Genomic DNA, 19,327 nt, shown 5'->3' with positions numbered 1-19,327 from the left:
GTAGGACGACGAGGATGCGTCCTACTTCAGAGTGGTACGTGATCCTGTCTTGAAAGTCATGTTGTTAGACAACAATGAACCTACGAGCTATGGAGAAGCGATGGTGGGCCCATATTCCGACAAATGGTTAGAAGCCATGAGTTCCGAGATAAATGGATCTTTAAGAAGAAGACGGACATGGACGGTAATGTTACCGTCTATGAAGCTCGACTTGTGGCAAAGAGTATTTCCACAAGTTCAAGGAGTTGACTACGATGAGATTTTCTCATCCGTAGCGATGCTTAAGTCCATCGGAATCATGTTAGCATTAGCTGCATTTATGAAATCTGGCAGATGGATGTCAAAAATAAGTTTCCTTACCAGTTTTCGTAAGGAAAGGTTGTATGTGATACAATCAGAAGGGTTTTTTCGATCCTAAGGATGCTAAAAGGTATGCTAGCTCCAGCGATCCTTCCATGGACTAGAGCAAGCATCTCGGTGTCAGAATATACGCTTTGATGGAGTGATCAAAGTTTTTGGGTTTATACAAAGTTTGTTAGAAACTTGTATTTACAATAAAGTGAGTGGGAGCGCTACAACATTTCTGATAAGTATATGTGAATGACATATTGTTGATCCGAAATGATGTAAAATTTCTGGAAAGCATAAAGGGTTGTTTGAAAGGAGTTTTTCAAAGGAAGACCTGGATAAAGCTGCTTACATATTGGGCATCAAGATCTATAGAGATAGATCAAGACGCCTGATGATACTTTCAAAGAACGCACACCTTGACATGATTTTGAAAGAGTTCAAAATAGATCAGCAAAGAAGGAGTTCTTGGCTGTGTTACAAGGTGTGAGTATTGAGTAAGACTCAAGACCTGACCACAACAGAAGAGAGAGAAAGGACGAAGGTCGTCCCCTATGCTTTAGACGTAGGCTCTATGTATGCTATGCTGTGTACCGCACTTGAAGTGTGCCTTGCCATGAGTTGGACAAGGGGTACAATAGTGATCCGGGAATGGATCACATGACAGCGGTCGAACTTATCCTTAGTATCTAGTGGACTAAGGGATTTTCTCGATTATGGAGGTGAAAAGGAGTTCGTCGTAAAGGGTTACGTCGATGCGAACTTTGACACTAATCCGGATGACTCTGAGTAGTAAACCGGATTCGTATAGTAGAGCAATTATTTGAAATGGCTCCAAATAGCGCGTGGTAGCATCCACAAGATGACATAGATATTCGTAAAGCACACACGGATCTGAAAGGTTCAGACCCGTTGACTAAATAACCTCTCTCACAAGCATAACATGATCAAACCAGAACTCATTGAGTGTTAATCACATAGAGATGTGAACTAGATTGTTGACTCTAGTAAACTCTTTAGATGTTGGTCACATGGTGATGTGACCTGTGAATGTTAATCACATGGTGATGTGAACTAGATTATTGACTCTAGTGCAAGTGGGAGACTGTTGGAAATATGCCCTAGAGGCAATAATAAATAGGTTATTATTATATTTCCTTGTTCATGATAATCGTTTATTATCCATGCTAGAATTGTATTGATAGGAAACTCAGATACATGTGTGGATACATAGACAACACCATGTCCCTAGTAAGCCTCTAGTTGACTAGCTCGTTGATCAATATATGGTTACGGTTTCCTGACCATGGACATTGGATGTCGTTGATAACGGGATCACATCATTAGGAGAATGATGTGATGGACAAGACCCAATCCTAAGCCTAGCACAAGATCGTGTAGTTCGTTTGCTCAGAGCTTTTCTAATGTCAAGTATCATTTCCTTAGACCATGAGATTGTGCAACTCCCGGATACCGTAGGAATGCTTTGGGTGTACCAAACGTCACAACGTAACTGGGTGGCTATAAAGGTGCACTACAGGTATCTCCGAAAGTGTCTGTTGGGTTGGCACGAATCGAGACTGGGATTTGTCACTCCGTGTAAACGGAGAGGTATCTCTGGGCCCACTCGGTAGGACATCATCATAATGTGCACAGTGTGACCAAGGAGTTGATCACGGGATGATGTGAGTTACGGAACGAGTAAAGAGACTTGCCGGTAACGAGATTGAACAAGGTATAGGGATACCGATGATCGAATCTCGGGCAAGTAACATACCGATAGACAAAGGGAATTGTATACTGGATTGATTGAATCCTCGACATCGTGGTTCATCCGATGAGATCATCGAGGAGCATGTGGGAGCCAACATGGGTATCCAGATCCCGCTGTTGGTTATTGACCGGAGAGTCGTCTCGGTCATGTCTGCGTGTCTCCCGAACCCGTAGGGTCTACACACTTAAGGTTCGGTGACGCTAGGGTTGTAGAGATATTAGTATGCGGTAACCCGAAAGTTGTTCGGAGTCCCGGATGAGATCCCGGACGTCACAGGAGTTCCGGAATGGTCCGGAGGTAAAGATTTATATATGGGAAGTCTTATTTTGGTCGCCGGAAAAGTTTCGCACTTTATCGGTATTGTACCGGGAGTGCCGAAAGGGGTCCGGGGGTCCACCAAGGGGTCCACCAGCCCCGGGGGGGGGCACATGGGCTGTGGGGGGTGCGCCTTGGCCTATATGGGCCAAGGGAACCAGCCCCAAGAGGCCCATGCGCCATGAGATAAGATAAACGGAGAGTCCTAAAGGGGGAAGGCACCTCCGAGGTGCCTTGGGGGGGAAGGACTCCCCCCTGGCCGCACCCTTCCTTGGAGGAAGGGCCAAGGCTGCGCCCCCCCTCTCCCTTGGCCCTATATATAGTGGGGGAAGGGAGGGCAGCAATACCTAAGCCCTGGCGCCTCCCTCCCTCCCGTGACACCTCTTCCTCCCCGCTTGCGCTTGGCGAAGCCCTGCCGGGATCCCCGCTACTTCCACCACCACGCCGTCGTGCTGCTGGATCTCCATCAACCTCTCCTCCCCCTTGCTGGATCAAGAAGGAGGAGACGTCGCTGCTCCGTACGTGTGTTGAACGCGGAGGTGCCGTCCGTTCGGCGCTAGGATCATCGGTGATTTGGATCACGACGAGTACGACTCCATCAACCCGTTCTCTTGAACGCTTCCGCTCGCGATCTACAAGGGTATGTAGATGCACTCCCCTTCCCTCGTTGTTAGATTACTCCATAGATTGATCTTGGTGATGTGTATAAAATTTTGAATTTCTGCTACGTTCCCCAACATGATGCCCAAGACAAGTCCTTTCAAGAACCGAAGATGAGATTGACATCAGCCCCATTTCCTTCACTTCCTGATTTTGGTAAGACATTTGATATTGAATGTGATGCAAGTGGTGTTGGCATTGGTGGAGTTCTAATGCAAGAAGGTAAACCCATTGCCTACTTTAGCGAGAAGCTTAATGGTCCAACTCTTAATTATTCTGTCTATGACAAAGAATTGTATGCACTTGTTCGATCTCTGGAAACATGGCAGCATTACTTGTGGCCAAAAGAGTTTGTAATACATTCTGACCATCAATCTTTAAAACATCTAAAGGACCAACTCAAACTGAACCGTAGACATGCAAAATGGAGTGAGTTCATAAAGTACTTTCCTTATATTGTCAAGTACAAGAAGCGAAGGATAACGTTGTTGCTGACGCATTGTCTAGGCGTCACATTTTACTTTCCCAACTTGATGTTAAAATCCTATTGTATGCTAACGACTCATATTTTGCTGAACCATTTTCAAAGTGTAACAAGGGAAAGGGATGGGAGAAGTTTCACTTGCATGATGGATTTCTATTTCGAGCTAATAAATTATGCATCCCAGATTGTTCTGTTCGTTTGTTGTTCTTGCAGGAGGCTCACGTTGGTGGTCTCATGGGACATTTTGGAGCCAAGAAAACTGAAAGTGTACTCGTCGATCACTTCTTTTGGCCGCGAATGAGACGTGACGTGGAACACTATGTGATGAGATGCGAGATTTGTCACAAATCTAAGTCCCACTTGAATCCTCATGGTTTATATACTCCTCTATCTATTCCGAATACTCCGTGGGAAGATATTTCTATGGATTTTGTTCTTGGTTTACCATGGACTAAGAGGGGGAGTGACTCGCTGTTTGCGGTAGTTGATCTTTTTAGCAACACATTTTATCCCATGTCATAAGAGCGATGATGCTTCACACATTACTGATCTGTTTTTCAGGGAAATTGTGCGGCTACATGGAGTACCACGCACGATTGTGTCGGACCATGACACCAAATTTCTGAGCTACTTTTGGAAGACCCCGTGGGGAAAACTTGGCACCAAGCTCCTATTTTCCACGACATGCCACCCACAAACTGATGGACAGACTAAAGTTGTCAACCAAACGTTGTCGATGATGCTATGAGCAGTCCTCAAGAAGAATTTGAAGATGTGGGAAGAGTGTCTACCTCATGTGGAGTTCGCGTATAACAGGGCGGTACATTCGACCACTAAATTTTTCCCCTTTGAACTTGTTTATGGATTCAAACATATTGCTCCCATCGATCTTTTGCCTTTGCCACTACAGGAACGAACCAGCCTTGATGCAAGTAAGCGTGCTGATTTCGTTAAGAAACTTCATGCCCAGGCAAAGGAGAACATTGAGAAAATGTCTGAACAATAAACGAAGCGGGTAAACAAGACCAGGAAGAAGCTGGTGTTCCAGCAAGGCGATTTGGTATGGGTACACCTTCGGAAGGACCGTTTTCCTAAGCAACACAAGTGCAAGTTGCAGCCACGCGGTGATGGATAATTTGCGGTGCTCGAAAGGATCAACAACAATGCTTACAAGATCGATCTTCCAGAAGAATATGGTGTTAGCCCAACCTTCAATGTCTTTGATCTTTCCCCATACTTTGGGCCTTTAGAGTCGAGGACGACTCCTTCTCAAGAGGGGGAGGATGATGAGGACATCCCAACCATGGGCACCACACCACCAATCATCAACAGTCCAATCACAAGAAGCCGCGCAATGCAAATACATGATCAGGTGAACACTAACTTAAGTATATCATTTGACCTTGAAAACATGGTTGTGGCTTCACCTCATTTGTTGTTGGTTGAACTCAGGTGCGATATCAAACAAGGCCAAACACATTTCAGTCCATGCAAAACTATGTTTTATGGTGAAGAAACAAAGTTAGGAATTCATGAAGAATGAGTTGTCTGCTGAAGAAACATTGTTCCAATTCCGACGAAACAATGTTTTGCACGAGTTTGGATACCAACTTGCGGAAGGTTCCCAGAACTCGAGTTTGCTGCTGAAGGAAACATTGTTCGACTCCAGTGAACAATGTTTGGTCGGAACTGCCAACCACCTCCAACGAGAGTATTCCAGAAGCTACTTCATTAAGTCTCTAAGCCATTTAGTCAAAACAAAGCTGGTTCTCTTTCACACCTATCCAAGGGGGTTGTCCCGATTATAAATAGGCTAGCTCTTCCCTTCGTTGGGGACTTTTTCCATTTCTATCAAAGACCAAAGACATAGACTCCTCCTGAGATTGGAGAGCTCTTGTTATCCTTATTCTCGTGATTCCTTGAGAAATTGCTCCTAATTCGTGCTTCACGACTAGATCGTGTTGTGTGAGTTAGAGTTCGTGGTTTCCCTTGCGGATTGCGCCTATCCCATGCTCCACGACTTGAGCGCGGTTGTGTGGGGTAGTATTGCGGGTTGTGGATCGGCGAATGTTCGGATTGCAAGCTTCGGTAAGCATCCTCCTCGTCGGGTCATAATCTCTTATTTTCCTTTTTCCGGCTGCTTGCAGCTAGTCATCCCCACCCATTTATCGATCCTACGCCATGAAGATCGGACCTCCCCTTGTACTCCCTCTTCTCCGAAGACGGGGTCACATTAGGTTGAAGGCCATATATTAAATAAATCAACCTTTACAATAACTACCTTACAAGAAGAATAAATTACAAGCAAGTCCTTGAAAATATTAGCACCGTCTTCCCTTTGCATCGATCGGTGGTTTGGCATGAGCCGTCGCCGCCTCTGCCCCCGTAGTGGAGTAACCTTGCTGAAACCTAGGAGCTTCTAGAAGAAGTGGTCGTGGATTCATAGATGTGGATCAGAATGCGTCGACTACTGCAAGCTCGATAGATAGCCATCTTGGTGAAGCCAATATCGAAGAGGCCCAGAAGACAATCCTAACTCCGACCAGGTAAGTGAGGGGGGGGGGACTTCAGAAGTTACTCGATGAAGCCATATCTAGCTGAGTTTCACCAGACGGGGATGGAACTAGGGAATAAAACACACCACAATGCCATCCCTCGTGTAGGATGCCAATAACCCAGAAGTGTAGGGGATCAATTGTATATTTTTTGGTAAGTAGAGTGTTAAGCCCAGCAAGGAGCAGAAGGAACTAGTGCATGCAAATTAGCTACGATCACTGGAAGTGCTGGAAAGATTGGTTGTTGTTTGTTTAAATTATTGAATGTTATAATAATTTAAACTACAAGAAAAGTAAAGAGAGTGTGGTAAGTGGATCAATTTTTAGTTGTGCTAAGGAAAAACCGTTTGTGTTTTCATATATACTAAATCATTCTCGACCGGAAGATCACCTAGTTGTTGTTATTCACAATCCTTTACAATAACTTTTGTAGCTTGATAATGATTGTGTGGATAAAACATTAAAACCTAAGTTGATGTGCTGCCAATCCATGTACTCACACATACTTCTGATTATACGCTAAGCCACAACATCCATAAATAGTGCAAACAATTAAGATAAGCATCTAACTATAGCATTAGAATCTAAGGCCTATCCATTTCCTCATGCCATAACTTATATATTTTTTTAGAATTTTGGTCAAAATTCTGGAAGTTTAAATTAAGATCAATAGAATATGAGAAGTACGACTAAATCACCAAAGAAGGAAAACTGGCAAAGGAACGACACACACAAGAGAAGTGAGGAAATCTGTATGTCTCATGGATGAGTAATTTTAACATGCTCCCTCGTATCCTCTCTTTTTGTTGGTAATCGTAGCATAATTTAAAATTTTCCTACGCTCACCAAGATGCATCTATGGAGTCTACTAGCAACGAGGGGAAAGGAGTGGATCTACATACCCTTGTAGATCGCGAGCGGAAGCGTTCCAATGAACGTGGATGACGGAGTCGTACTCGCCGTGATCCAAATCACCGATGACCGAGTGCCGAACGGACGGCACCTCCGCGTGCAACACACGTACGGTGCAGCGACGTCTCCTCCTTCTTGATCCAGCAAGGGGGAAGGAGAGGTTGATGGAGATCCAACAGCACGACGGCGTGGTGGTGGATGTAGCGGGTCTCCGGCAGGGCTTCGCCGAGCTTCTGCGAGAGAGAGAGAGGTGTTGCAGGGGAGGAGGGAGGCGCCCAAGGCTTAGATGTTGCTGCCCTCCCTTCCCCCCACTATATATAGGGCCAAGGGAGAGGGGGGGGGCGCAGCCTTGCCCCTTCCTTCAAGGAAGGGTGCGGCCAGGGGGGAGTCCTTCCCCCCCAAGGCACCTCGGAGGTGCCTTCCCCCTTTAGGACTCTCCCTTCTTTCTTATCTCTTGCGCATGGGCCTCTTGGGGCTGGTGCCCTTGGCCCATATAGGCCAAGGCGCACCCCTTACAGCCCATGTGGCCCCCCGGGGCTGGTGGACCCCCTTGGTGGACCCCCGGACCCCTTTCGGCACTCCCGGTACAATACCGATAAAGCGCGAAACTTTTCCGGCGACCAAAATAAGACTTCCCATATATAAATCTTTACCTCCGGACCATTCCGGAACCTCTCGTGACGTCCGGGATCTCATCCGGGACTCCGAACAACTTTCGGGTTTCCGCATACATATATCTCTACAACCCTAGCGTCACCGGACCTTAAGTGTGTAGACCCTACGGGTTCGGGAGACATGCAGACATGACCGAGACGCCTCTCCGGTCAATAACCAACAGCGGGATCTGGATACCCATGTTGGCTCCCACATGTTCCACGATGATATCATCGGATGAACCACGGTGTCGAGGATTCAATCAATCCGTATGCAATTCCCTTTGTCAATCGGTATGTTACTTGCCCGAGATTCGATCGTCGGTATCCCAATACCTTGTTCAATCTCGTTACCGGCAAGTCTCTTTACTCGTACCGCAATGCATGATCCCGTGACTAACGCCTTAGTCACATTGAGCTCATTATGATGATGCATTACCGAGTGGGCCCAGAGATACCTCTCCGTCACACGGAGTGACAAATCCCAGTCTCGATCCGTGCCAACCCAACAGACACTTTCGGAGATACCCGTAATGCACCTTTATAGTCACCCAGTTACGTTGTGACGTTTGGCACACCCAAAGCACTCCTACGGTATCCGGGAGTTGCACGATCTCATGGTCCAAGGAAAAGATACTTGACATTGGAAAAGCTCTAGCAAACGAAACTACACGATCTTTTATGCTATGCTTAGGATTGGGTCTTGTCCATCACATCATTCTCCTAATGATGTGATCCCGTTATCAATGACATCCAATGTCCATAGTCAGGAAACCATGACTATCTGTTGATCAACGAGCTAGTCAACTAGAGGCTTACTAGGGACAGGTTGTGGTCTATGTATTCACACATGTATTACGATTTCCGGACAATACAATTATAGCACGAATAATAGACTATTATCATGAACACAGAAATATAATAATAACCATTTATTATTGCCTCTAGGGCATATTTCCAACAGTCTCCCACTTGCACTAGAGTCAATAATCTAGTTACATTGTGATGAATCGAACACCCATTGCGTCCTGGTGTTGATCATGTTTTGCCCTAGGGAGAGGTTTAGTCAACGGATCTGCTACATTCAGGTCCGTGTGCACTTTACAAATATCTATGTCTCCATTTTGAACACTTTCACGAATGGAGTTGAAGCGACGCTTGATATGTCTGGTCTTCCTGTGAAACCTGGGCTCCTTCGCAAGGGCAATAGCTCCAGTATTGTCACAGAAGAGAGTCATTGGGCCCGACGCATTGGGAATCACCCCTAGGTCGGTAATGAACTCCTTCATCCAGACTGCTTCCTGTGCTGCCTCCGAGGCTGCCATGTATTCCGCTTCACATGTAGATCCCGCCACGACGCTTTGCTTGCAACTGCACCAGCTTACTGCTCCTCTATTCAAAATATACACGTATCCGGTCTGTGACTTCGAGTCATCCAGATCTGTGTCGAAGCTAGCGTCGACGTAACCCTTTACGACGAGCTCTTCGTCACCTCCATAAACGAGAAACATATCCTTAGTCCTCTTCAGGTACTTCAGGATATTCTTGACCGCTGTCCAGTGTTCCTTCCCGGGATTACTTTGGTACCTTCCTACCAAACTTACGGCAAGGTTTACATCAGGTCTGGTACACAGCATGGCATACATAATAGACCCTATCGCCGAGGCATAGGGGATGATACTCATCTCTTCTATATCTTCTGCCGTGGTCGGACATTGAGCCGTGCTCAATTGCACACCTTGCAATACAGGCAAGAACCCCTTCTTGGACTGATCCATATTGAACTTCTTCAATATCTTGTCAAGGTATGTACTCTGTGAAAGACCAATAAGGCGTCTTGATCTATCTCTATAGATCTTGATGCCCAATATATAAGCAGCTTCTCCAAGGTCCTTCATTGAAAAACACTTATTCAAATAGGCCTTTATACTTTCCAAGAATTCTACATCATTTCCCATCAATAATATGTCATCCACATATAATATGAGAAATGCTATAGAGCTCCCACTCACTTTCTTGTAAACACAGGCTTCTCCATAAGTCTGTGTAAACCCAAACGCTTTGATCATCTCATCAAAGCGAATGTTCCAACTCCGAGATGCTTGCACCAGCCCATAGATTGAGCGTTGGAGCTTGCATACTTTGTTAGCATTCTTAGGATCGACAAAACCTTCCGGCTGCATCATATACAACTCTTCCTTAAGGAAGCCGTTAAGGAATGCCGTTTTGACGTCCATCTGCCATATCTCATAATCATAGTATGCGGCAATTGCTAACATGATTCGGACGGACTTCAGCTTCGCTACGGGTGAGAAAGTCTCATCGTAGTCAACCCCTTGAACTTGTCGATAACCCTTAGCGACAAGTCGAGCTTTGTAGATGGTCACATTACCATCTGCGTCCGTCTTCTTCTTAAAGATCCATTTGTTTTCTATGGCTCGCCGCTCAACGGGCAAGTCAGTCAAAGTCCATACTTTGTTTTCATACATGGATTCTATCTCGGATTTCATGGCTTCTAGCCATTTGTCGGAATCCGGGCCCGCCATCGCTTCTTCATAGTTCGAAGGTTCACCGTTGTCTAACAACATGATTTCAAGGACAGGGTTGCCGTACCACTCTGGTGCGGAACGTGTCCTTGTGGACCTACGAAGTTCAGCAACTTGATCTGAAGCTTCATGATCATCATCATTAACTTCCTCCCCAGTCGGTGTAGGCACCACAGGAACATTTTCCCGCGCTGCGCTAATTTCCGGTTCGGAAGGGGTGACTATCACCTCATCAAGTTCCACTTTCCTCCCACTCAATTCTTTCGAGAGAAACTCCTTCTCTAGAAAGGACCCGTTCTTTGCAACGAAGATCTTGCCTTCGGATCTGAGGTAGAAGGTATACCCAATAGTTTCCTTAGGGTATCCTATTAAGACGCATTTTTCCGATTTGGGTTCGAGCTTTTCAGGTTGAAGTTTCTTGACATAAGCATCGCATCCCCAAACTTTTAGAAACGACAGCTTAGGTTTCTTCCCAAACCATAATTCATACGGTGTCGTCTCAACGGATTTAGACGGTGCCCTATTTAAAGTGAACGCGGCAGTCTCTAAAGCATAACCCCAAAATGAGAGCAGTAAATCGGTAAGAGACATCATAGATCGCACCATATCCAATAGAGTGCGATTACGACATTCGGACACACCATTTCTCTGAGGTGTTCCAGGCGGCGTGAGTTGTGAAACTATTCCACATTTCCTTAAGTGTGTACCAAATTCGTGACTTAAATATTCTCCACCACGATCTGATCGTAAGAATTTTATTTTCCTGTCACGTTGATTCTCGACTTCACTCTGAAATTCCTTGAACTTTTCAAAGGTTTCAGACTTGTGTTTCATTAGGTAGACATACCCATATCTACTTAAGTCATCAGTGAGAGTGAGAACATAACGATATCCTCCACGAGCCTCAACACTCATTGGACCACACACATCGGTATGTATGATTTCCAATAAGTTGGTTGCTCGCTCCATTGTTCCGGAGAACGGAGTCTTGGTCATCTTACCCATGAGGCATGGTTCGCACGTGTCAAATGATTCGTAATCAAGAGACTCCAAAAGTCCATCTGCATGGAGCTTCTTCATGCGCTTGACACCAATGTGACCAAGGCGGCAGTGCCACAAGTATGTGGGACTATCGTTATCAACTTTACATCTTTTGGTATTCACACTATGAACATGTGTAACATCACGTTCGAGATTCATCAAAAATAAACCATCGACCAGCGGGGCATGACCATAAAACATATCTCTCAAATAAATAGAACAACCATTATTCTCAGATTTAAATGAGTAGCCATCTCGAATTAAACGAGATCCAGATACAATGTTCATGCTCAAAGCTGGCACTAAATAACAATTATTGAGGTTTAAAACTAATCCCGTGGGTAGATGCAGAGGTAGCGTGCCGACGGCGATCACATCGACCTTGGAACCATTCCCGACGCGCATCGTCACCTCGTCCTTTGCCAGTCTCCGTTTATTCCGTAGTTCCTGTTTTGAGTTACAAATATGAGCAACCACACCGGTATCAAATACCCAGGAGCTACTACGAGTACCGGTAAGGTACACATCAATTACTTGTATATCACATATACCTTGGGTGTTGCCGGCCTTCTTCTTGTCCGCTAAATATTTGGGGCAGTTCCGCTTCCAGTGACCACTTCCCTTGCAATAAAAGCACTCAGTCTCGGGCTTGGGTCCATTCTTTGACTTCTTCCCGGTAACTGGCTTACCGGGCGCGGCAATTCCCTTGCCGTCCTTCTTGAAGTTCTTCTTACCCTTGCCCTTCTTGAACTTAGTGGTTTTATTCACCATCAACACTTGATGTTCCTTTTTGATCTCCCCTTCCGCTGATTTTAGCATTGAATATACCTCGGGAATGGTCTTTTCCATCCCCTGCATATTTTAGTTCATCACAAAGCTCTTGTAGCTTGGTGGAAGCGACTGGAGGATTCTGTCAATGACCGCGTCATCCGGGAGATTAACTCCCAGCTGAGACAAGCGGTTGTGCAACCCAGACATTCTGAGTATGTGCTCACTAACAGAACTGTTCTCCTCCATTTTACAGCTGAAGAACTTGTCGGAGACATCATATCTCTCGACCCGGGCATGAGCTTGAAAAACCAGTTTCAGCTCCTCGAACATCTCGTATGCTCCATGTTTCTCAAAACGCTTTTGGAGACCCGGTTCTAAGCTGTAAAGCATGCCGCACTGAACAAGGGAGTAATCATCAGCACGCTGCTGCCAAGCGTTCATAACGTCTTGGTTCTCAGGGATTGGTGCTTCACCTAGCGGTGCTTCTAAGACATAATCTTTCTTGGCAACTATGAGGATGAGCCTCAGGTTCCGGACCCAGTCCGTATAGTTGCTGCCATCATCTTTCAGCTTGGTTTTCTCTAGGAACGCGTTGAAATTGAGGACAACGTGGGCCATTTGATCTACAATACATAATGTAGAGATTTTAGACTAAGTTCATGATAATTAAGTTCATATAATCAAATTATTTAATGAACTCCCACTCAGACAGACATCCCTCTAGTCATCTAAGTGAAACATGATCCGAGCTCAACTAGGCCGTGTCCGATCATCACGTGAGACGGACTAGTCAAGATCGGTGAACATCTCCATGTTGATCGTATCTTCTATACGACTCATGCTCGACCTTTCGGTCCTCCGTGTTCCGAGGCCATGTCTGTACATGCTAGGCTCGTCAAGTCAACCTAAGTGTATTGCGTGTGTTCCGAGGCCATGTCTGTACATGCTAGGCTCGTCAACACCCGTTGTATTCGAACGTTAGGATCTATCACACCCGATCATCACGTGGTGCTTTGAAACAACGAACCTTCGCAACGGTGCACAGTTAGGGTGAACACTTTCTTGAAATTATTATAAGGGATCATCTTACTTACTACCGTCGTTCTAAGCAAATAAGATGCAAAAACATGATAAACATCACATGCAATCATATAGTGACATGATATGGCCAATATCATCATGCTCCTTTGATCTCCATCTTCGGGGCACCATGATCATCTTCTTCACCGGCATGACACCATGATCTTCATCATCATGATCTCCATCATTGTGTCTTCATGAAGTCGTCACGCCAATGATTACTTCTACTTGTATGGCTAACGCGTTTAGCAACAAAGTAAAGTAAATTACATGGCGTTATTCAATGACACGCAGGTCATGCAAAATAATAAAGACAACTCCTATGGCTCCTGCCGGTTGTCATACTCATCGACATGCAAGTCGTGATTCCTATTACAAGAATATGATCAATCTCATACATCACATATATCATTCATCACATCTTCTGGCCATATCATATCACATATATCACTTGCTGCAAAAACAAGTTAGACGTCCTCTAATTGTTGTTGCAAGTTTTACGTGGTTTGTAGGTTTCTAACAAGAACGTTTTCTTACCTACGTATGACCACAACGTGATTTGCCAATTTCTATTTACCCTTCATAAGGACCCTTTTCATCGAATCCGTTCCGACTAAAGTAGGAGAGACAGACACCCGCTAGCCACCTTATGCAACTAGTGCATGTCAATCGGTGGAACCTGTCTCACGTAAGCGTACGTGTAAGGTCGGTCCGGGCCGCTTCATCCTACAATGCCGCCGAAACAAGAAACGACTAGTAGCGGCAAGAAGAATTGGCAACATCAACACCCACAACTTCTTTGTGTTCTACTCGTGCATAGTAACTACGCATAGGCCTGGCTCTGATACCACTGTTGGTAATCGTAGCATAATTTAAAATTTTCCTACGCTCACCAAGATGCATCTATGGAGTCTACTAGCAACGAGGGGAAAGGAGTGGATCTACATACCCTTGTAGACCGCGAGCGGAAGCGTTCCAATGAACGTGGATGACGGAGTCGTACTCGCCGTGATCCAAATCACCGATGACCGAGTGCCGAACGGACGGCACCTCCGCGTTCAACACACGTACGGTGCAGCGACGTCTCCTCCTTCTTGATCCAGCAAGGGGGAAGGAGAGGTTGATGGAGATCCAACAGCACGACGGCGTGGTGGTGGATGTAGCGGGTCTCCGGCAGGGCTTCGCCGAGCTTTTGCGAGAGAGAGAGAGGTGTTGCAGGGGAGGAGGGAGGCGCCCAAGGCTTAGATGTTGCTGCCCTCCCTTCCCCCCACTATATATAGGGCCAAGGGAGAGGGGGGGCGCAGCCTTGCCCCTTCCTTCAAGGAAGGGTGCGGCCAGGGGGGAGTCCTTCCCCCCCAAGGCACCTCGGAGGTGCCTTCCCCCTTTAGGACTCTCCCTTCTTTCTTATCTCTTGCGCATGGGCCTCTTGGGGCTGGTGCCCTTGGCCCATATAGGCCAAGGCGCACCCCTTACAGCCCATGTGGCCCCCCGGGGCTGGTGGACCCCCTTGGTGGACCCCCGGACCCCTTTCGGCACTCCCGGTACAATACCGATAAAGCGCGAAACTTTTCCGGCGACCAAAATAAGGCTTCCCATATATAAATCTTTACCTCCGGACCATTCCGGAACCTCTCGTGACGTCCGGGATCTCATCCGGGACTCCGAACAACTTTCGGGTTTCCGCATACATATATCTCTACAACCCTAGCGTCACCGGACCTTAAGTGTGTAGACCCTACGGGTTCGGGAGACATGCAGACATGACCGAGACGCCTCTCCGGTCAATAACCAACAGCGGGATCTGGATACCCATGTTGGCTCCCACATGTTCCACGATGATATCATCGGATGAACCACGGTGTCGAGGATTCAATCAATCCGTATGCAATTCCCTTTGTCAATCGGTATGTTACTTGCCCGAGATTCGATCGTCGGTATCCCAATACCTTGTTCAATCTCGTTACCGGCAAGTCTCTTTACTCGTACCGCAATGCATGATCCCGTGACTAACGCCTTAGTCACATTGAGCTCATTATGATGATGCATTACCGAGTGGGCCCAGAGATACCTCTCCGTCACACGGAGTGACAAATCCCAGTCTCGATCCGTGCCAACCCAACAGACACTTTCGGAGATACCCGTAATGCACCTTTATAGTCACCCAGTTACGTTGTGACGTTTGGCACACCCAAAGCACTCCTACGGTATCCGGGAGTTGCACGATCTCATGGTCCAAGGAAAAGATACTTGACATTGGAAAAGCTCTAGCAAACGAAACTACACGATCTTTTATGCTATGCTTAGGATTGGGTCTTGTCCATCACATCATTCTCCTAATGATGTGATCCCGTTATCAATGACATCCAATGTCCATAGTCAGGAAACCATGACTATCTGTTGATCAACGAGCTAGTCAACTAGAGGCTTACTAGGGACAGGTTGTGGTCTATGTATTCACACATGTATTACGATTTCCGGACAATACAATTATAGCACGAATAATAGACTATTATCATGAACACAGAAATATAATAATAACCATTTATTATTGCCTCTAGGGCATATTTCCAACACTTTTCACATGGGAGGTAAGAAGGTAAGAGTAAATCATACCACTATTTAATCAAATCAATGGCTCAGATCTATTATGTACTCTTACCTCTCATAGAAAAAGGAGAGGTAAGAGAGACCATGCTAAAATTTGCCCTCATGGATGGTCTGGTCACAGAACAAGCGAGCTGCATGAGGGAAACATTTTTTATAAGGGGCATTTCATTGAATTGAATTATTGAGATGATACAATCGCAGCGAAAGAAGGCCTGACCTCTACATAGCTAGATGCACACATCCACAAGTCCAAAGGTCTAAAAACTAAAAAAGCGAAATACAACAAAGTTTAGTACAGCCTATGACGTGGCAGATCCTATCCGGAGATCACACCATCATCCATGGGGGTAGAAAACCTCCCTGACCGTACGCTCCAGCCATGTAGACGCCATCATAAAAAGGCCCCTGTCCTCCGACCTCTATAGGATAGACCAAGTATGGAGCCATCGCGTACATATATGAATAACCTGCATAGGAGATGAAACACACTTATTATTAAAAACCACATCATTCCTGGTACGCCACAATGCCCAGCATAAGGCAGCCGCCCCCGCAATAATGTGTGCAGAAAATTGTTTATCGATTCCCCGCAACCAGTTGCGAACATGTTACATGCACTACGTGGGGGGTATAAGTTTGAAGCTACTTGAACTATGGCCCAAACTGTCCGAGCAAACTTACACCCAAAAAATAAGTGTTTAATAAAGTCGTTATGTTGGCAAAAGACACATTGCTTGCTACCCTCCCAGGTGCGTCGTGCCAAATTATTTCTAGTTAAGATGACCCCACTATTTAGGAACCAGAGGAATATCTTCACCCTTAGAGGAATCTTGAGCTTCCACAATTTTCTGTTATCAACCGGAACCTCACTATGAACCATTGCATCATACATGGACTTGTGTGAAAACTTGCCATTCTGATGCAACTTCCATCGGAAGATATCCGGTTCACATGGCAGCTGAATAGCCTCCAGACGCATGAGTAATTCATTCCATGCTGCCAGGCGAGGTCCTAAAAGATCCCTACGAAAAGAAATAAATAGGGTTTTCTTGTTCCAAAACTTGTTTGATCATGACAAAGTTATGTCTTACGATCCTGTACAAGCTAGGGTATTGCACCATGAGAGGGATGGTCCCTAGCCAGGTGTCTTCCCAGAATAGAACCTGAGAACCGTCCCTAACTGAGAATGTTCCAAATTGGAAAAAGAATTCCTTGTCCTTCATTACCCCACTCCAAAAATGTGAATCACCAGGTTTCCAATAGACTTGAGAAATAGCATTAGATCCCACTTACTTATTACGAATGATTTCCTGCCATACTTCATTCTCAGTGAGTAGTTTTACACCCATTTGCTGAGAAGAGCGATGTTTTTAATCTCAAGGTCTTGAATTCCAAGTCCCCCTTGACTTTTAGGTCGACATAATACATTCCACCTAGCCAGTCGATATTTCTTGGATTCGTTATCACACTGCCAAAAAAATCTAGATCTAAAGTAATCGAGACGCTGAAGAACCCCTTTTGGGAGGTGAAAGAATGACAAGAGCTTCGCCTTCCAACTGGCTAGTCGCTTCTCAAGTCTCTCTTCCAAATGCTTCCATTTAGCGATAGTTAAGCACCGATAGTGTATGGGAATACCCATACCGAATCGGGAATTGCCCAAGCTGGCATCCAAAAATATCAGCATACTCAGGTGCGGATTTTGTAGCATCGCCGAAGCAAAATAGTTTACTCTTATGAAAATTAATTTTGAGACCAGAAAGTTCCTCAAAAGCACATAAAAGCAACTTGAGATTTCTTACTTTCTCTAGATCATGATCCAAGAACAAAATAGTGTCATCCGCGTATTGTAGAATAGATAGACCATCTTCTACCAAATGAGGAATGACACCGCTGACTTGACCGTCCAATTTAGCCCGCTCACCAAGGGTAGCTAACATGTCGGCCACTATGTTAAAAATAAATAGGGGATGCAGGGTTCCCTTGGCGAAGCCCCTTCCTAGTCTGAAAATAGCTGCCAACATCATCATTAACCTTGATGGCCACACTACCTCTAGACACAAAACTCTCTACCCATCGACACCATTTTTGCGAAAACCCCTTCATGCGTAAAGTTTGCAACAGAAATGGCCATTTAACTTTATCATAGGCTTTTTCGAAATCTATTTTAAAGATGACTCCATTCAAATTTTTATGATGAAGCTCGTGCACAGTTTCATGCAGCACAACAACTCCATCTAGTATGTTGCGTCCTTGCATAAATGTTGTTTGGGTGGGTTTGACAACATGGTCAGCCACCCCATTCAACCGATTAGTTAAGAACCTTCGTAAAGATTTTAAAACTTACGTTTAGGAGGCAAATCGGTCGATATTGTTGAATACGACTAGCCTCCTTAGACTTGGGCAGTAGGATAATGTCCCCAGAGTTTAAACGAGAGATATCAAGGTCCTCAATATGCAGTTCATTAAATAACTGAACCAAGTCCGCCTTAATCACATCCTAAAAACATTGATAAAACTCTGCCGGAAAACCATCCGGTCTCGAAGCCTTGTTATATTTCATCTGAACCATCGCGGTTCGAATTTCCATAAAACCATCGCGATCTTGCCGCTGTTGTCCAATAACTCGCTCATCACACGCCTGGACCATCAAGTCGCCAGCAGTTTACTCAACACTATGTCGTGTCGTGTCGTGTGGAACGTGAGGACCAACGGATGCCAAGTTTCTTTCTCTCAACCACAGCGTGAGGCGGCTCAAGTCCAACGGTATGTGTGCCTGGTCTCTGTGTCTGCCATGCCGTTCATTATCAAGCTGGCAATTCCAGGACAGTCTCACAGGTATGTACAAAAAGGATTGGCAAATTTTAACACGCTCCCTCTTACTCTTTCTTTTTACATATAAAGTAAAAATGTAAGAGTTAATCTGACCACTAATTAATGTGATCAACGGATCAGATCTACTACATGCTCTTACCTCTCTTGTGAAAAGAGGGGGTAAAAGGAAGCATGCTAAAACTGCTCGGAAGGAAAGGAGTTCTCCAGTTACTAGCTAGTGTGAATGCTAGCTAGTTATCCTTACGAATAAGAAAGTGGCTAGGTGTAAGTCGATGGAAAAGTTAATTTAGGTCAGCCGATTGTTTCCAGCCGTCCGATGCAAAACGAACAGCCGGATCCTTTCTTTAACCTCCCGATGCCTTCTTCCCCAAAACCGCTCATGGACCACTGGCCGGACTGCCAGACACCACCACCCTTAGCCGGCGGCGCTCCCGCGCCAGCCTCGCCGCCCTACCCTCCCCTCAACCGCCTCCCACCACCCCAGCCATCGCCTAGCCCCGACAATGGCCAATGTCTTTGGCAAACTTTCATCACCCCCACACCCCTAAGATAGATAATGGGCTGACTGCCATTCTAAGATAGATAGTGGGGTCGTTTGCCACCCTAAAATAGACCTAGAGGGCTTTCTCCGGCAAGCTCCTTCTTCCCTCGGGTTGGTCCTTCATTCAAACGAAATTCAAATGACCCAATTCTAAATTCAGGCGACTTACGAATTTTCCATGTTACCCAGCCTACTTGCGTGAGATCCA

The sequence above is a fragment of the Aegilops tauschii genome, chromosome 5 (assembly GCF_002575655.3).
Source record: "Aegilops tauschii subsp. strangulata cultivar AL8/78 chromosome 5, Aet v6.0, whole genome shotgun sequence".
Classification (NCBI taxonomy): domain Eukaryota; kingdom Viridiplantae; phylum Streptophyta; class Magnoliopsida; order Poales; family Poaceae; genus Aegilops; species Aegilops tauschii.
Note: the sequence above shows the minus strand (reverse complement) of the source record.